The 3831-nt window shown below is 44.1% G+C and overlaps 1 protein-coding gene across 4 annotated transcripts in view; it reads right to left on the bottom strand.

The window, feature by feature from the left end:
• Window positions 1-2296: 2296 nt before the first annotated feature.
• The window catches only part of LOC143277262 (2-hydroxy-1,4-benzoquinone reductase-like), a 15237-nt gene continuing 13702 nt past the window's right edge, over window positions 2297-3831 (bottom strand). The window contains exons 3-4 of one of the 4 annotated variants that reach the window (XR_013053713.1): window positions 2610-3831; window positions 2297-2529 (exon numbers count right to left, since the gene is read on the bottom strand). The exon at window positions 2610-3831 is cut by the window's right edge and continues 443 nt beyond it. The gene's annotated coding sequence lies outside the window, so the exon portion shown is untranslated. The other 3 variants (XR_013053712.1, XR_013053714.1, XM_076582049.1) reach the window with 3 other exon arrangements.

The raw sequence follows: 3831 nt of genomic DNA, 5'->3' as shown, positions 1-3831 counted from the left end.
CATAATTCAAAGTGCAACAAACGTTTTTTCAAGCATGCAAAAAAAAAAAACCCAAAAAATATATGTATATATATATATATATTATGTATACATGTTCTTTCTACTGTGCAAATAATCCCACAGAAAAAGTAATTCTGGCAAATGAATAAACAATGCAGTGTGGAGTGATGGCCTAGAGGTAACACGTCTGCCTAGGAAGCGAGAGAATCTGAGAGCACCGGTTTGAATCCTGGCAGAGACGCCGGCATTTTCTTCCCCTCCTCTAGACCTTGAGTGGTGGTCTGGACGCTAGTCATTCGGATGAGACGATAAACTGAGGTCCCGTGTGCAGCATGCGCTTAGCGCACCTAACAGAACCCATAGCAACAAAAGGGTTGTCCCTTGCAAAATTCTGTAGAAAAATCTACTTTGATAGGAAAACATAAAAAAATTTTTTTTAAAACAAAACCTGCAGGCAGGAAAAAATACCAAAAAAAATGGGCGGTGCTCTCAGTGTAGTAACGCGTTCTCCCTGAGGAGAGCAGCCTGAGTTTCGCACAGAGAAATCTGCTGTGACAAAAAGAGTAATAGAATACAAAAAAACAACAAATTCTCATCAACAAGTCACTGGGTAACCTTTCTCCAACTCTTCTTCTGGTAAGAGGATGTCTTTTCTTTAATAACTCTTTGGTCAACAGCCACATGGAATCTTTTAAAACGCCTGTTAGTAGTGTTACTGCCAGCCAGTTTTAACTCTCTCCATACGAACGGCGAAAGAGACGACGTTAACAGCGTTTCACCCCAATTGCCATCATCAAAATATTGCAAGCGGAAGGCTCTTATACTGAAGAGGTGAATGTTGACAAAGAATACCACAATTCTGACGACGGAAGCTAAAGGTTGGGTCATTCAGACACCCACTGGACATCCGAGGGGTCTGTGTTGAAGAGAAGAGAGGACTGGCCGTACTGAGTGAGTTAAAGGCTGTTTCGTAATGCAATGCAATGGACTGCAATGCATTGTACTGTACTGCATTCCACTGCACCGTACTGTCCTGAATTGTATTTGTCTTGTATTGTATTGCACTCTACTGTACTGTATTCTACTGTACTGAATTGTCTTGCATTGCATACTATTGCACTGCAATGCACTGCATTGCATTGTGTTGTATAGTTCTGTGTTGTGTTGTGTTGTGTTGTGTTGTGTTGTGTTGTTTCTTTCCAGTTCAGTGTAGAGTATTGTAGTGTAGTAAAGTGCAGTGCAGTGCAGTGCAGTGCATTCTATTGCAATCTATTGCACAACATTGTACCGATCATGAGTTGCGATTAGTCAAGCATGCTGCTGTTTACAATTAATAAACGTACGCCAACCCGTTAACTGCCATTCATTTGCAACGCAACAAACATCACCTGTTAAGTCAAACGACCTAAGAAATCAAATGCACTAATTACGGCTCCTTCCGCATCATTTCAATCAAGAAATAATAATAACGAGTTCTCTTCTCAACAGTTTACAAAACACTCCCCCCCCCCTTTTTTTTTTTCTTCCGCTATGCACTGCAGGAAAAGTGTACAGAAATGATAACCCACAGCCATACAGGGATACAGGAAAGTGCTGGATAATTTATACAGTCTTCCAAGAAGAAAAAAAATCACCTAAACAAGCCAACTTAAAGCGTGCTGGCTGTCACGAAAGGGTTTAACTCACTCAGTATGGCCAGTCCTCTCTTCTCTTCTACACAGACCCCTCGGATGTCCAGTGGGTGTCTGAATGACCCAACCTTTAGCTTCCGTCGTCAGAATTGTGGTATTCTTTGTCAACATTCACCTCTTCAGTATAAGAGCCTTCCGCTTGCAATATTTTGATGATGGTAATTGGGGGTGAAATGCTGTTAACGTCGTCTCTTTCGCCGTTCGTATGGAGAGAGTTAACACACCAGTGTCGCAGTATATTCACACAACTTCTGAAAAGTAGGAAATCCACTGCAACACTACTTGCCAGACTGGCTTGTCTAGCTGGCTAGCAAGGCTGCAGAAAAGACAAAACAAAAGCAAACTAGCCTGGTTGGCTCAAAGACGGGTGTCATTCCGATTCGCCTGTTCCCGATTCGCCTGTGTTTCCGATTCACATTTTCTTGATTCGCCCGTTTCCCCCCCCAGATTCATGTGGTTCCAGATTTACCTATTTCTGATTCACGTGTACCTGATTTACCTTTTCTATGTTCGCCTGTTCCTGATTCACATTTTCTTGATTCGCCCCGTTTCCCCCCCCAGATTCATGTGGCTCCAGATTTACCTATTTCCGATTCACGTGTACCTGATTTACCTTTTCTATGTTCGCCTGTTCCTGATTCACATTTTCTTGATTCGCCCCGTTTCCCCCCAGATTCATGTGGCTCCAGATTTACCTATTTCCGATTCACATGTACCTGATTTACCTTTTCTATATTCGCCTGTTCCTGATTCACATTTTCTTGATTCGCCCGTTTCCCCCCCCAGATTCATGCGGCTCCAGATTTACCTATTTCTGATTCACATGTACCTGATTTACCTTTTCTATGTTCGCCTGTTCCTGACTCACATTTTCTCGATTCGTCCGTTTCCCCCCAGATTCACGTGTACCTGATTTACCTTTTCTATATTCGCCTGTTCCTGATTCACATTTTCTTGATTCGCCCCGTTTCCCCCCCAGATTCATGTGGCTCCAGATTTACCTGTTTCCGATTCACGTGTACCTGATTTACCTTTTCTATATTCGCCTGTTCCTGATTCACATTTTCTTGATTCGCCCCGTTTCCCCCCCAGATTCATGTGGCTCCAGATTTACCTGTTTCCGATTCACGTGTACCTGATTTACCTTTTCTATGTTCGCCTGTTCCTGATTCACATTTTCTTGATTCGCCCCGTTTCCCCCCCAGATTCATGTGGCTCCAGATTTACCTGTTTCCGATTCACATGTACCTGATTTACCTTTTCTATGTTCGCCTGTTCCTGACTCATTTCTTGATTCGCCTGTTTTCCCCCAGAATCATGTGGCTCCAGATTTACCTCTTTCCGATTCACGTGTACCTGATTTACCTTTTCTATGTTCGCCTGTTCCTGATTCACATTTTCTTGAAATACCTTTTTCCCTATTCCCTAAAGCAATGGCCTTTGGATGCGACGACGCATCGTTCTCTGTCCCCTCCAACCCAATGCGCTTCCTTTGTGTGTGTCCCCCCCCCCCCCCACTGTAGTACTCCTGTGGTGTGTGTGTGTGCTTGTGGGTTGGCGCTTGAATATAATGAATGCGTGCGCATGTGTGTGTGTTGGGGGGGAACGGGGGGCAGAGGGAGGAGGGGGGGTAGGAACGCACGGGTTGGGGGGGAGGGCTTTTGTGCCTCTCCTTCCTGCGATTATTCTAGATCTGCAATTTTGTAGTACTGTATTGGTGTATGTATTATATATAGATTTTGTTTATCCACTCCTAGGTCCTCATGTGCTCTTGTGTGGTATAGTGCACTATTGTATATCTTTTGTCTCATGTGAGGCGCTTTGAGCCCTTTACATGGAGAGTCTGCACCACCATACAAGTACAATATATTATCATCATGTTATCTCAAACAGGGAGGAGCAAAAACCAAAAACCTACAAGTACAAGCGAAACGGGAACGCCTCCTGGAACCACCACCACCACCCTCAACAACAACACAAGACTACTACTAAGGCACGCCAACACTGTCACGATGGCTATGGCTGTGTGTGTGTGTGTGTGTGTGTGTGTGTGTCTGTGTCTGTGTGTGAGTGTGCACGCGCTTGCGAACACCAGAGACCAGGCAAAAACCATGGAAGAAGGAAACCTACAACTAACAAG

This window comes from Babylonia areolata, chromosome 33 (genome assembly GCF_041734735.1).
Source record: "Babylonia areolata isolate BAREFJ2019XMU chromosome 33, ASM4173473v1, whole genome shotgun sequence".
Taxonomy (NCBI): Eukaryota; Metazoa; Mollusca; class Gastropoda; order Neogastropoda; family Buccinidae; genus Babylonia; species Babylonia areolata.
This window is presented reverse-complemented; position numbering and strand designations above follow the sequence as displayed.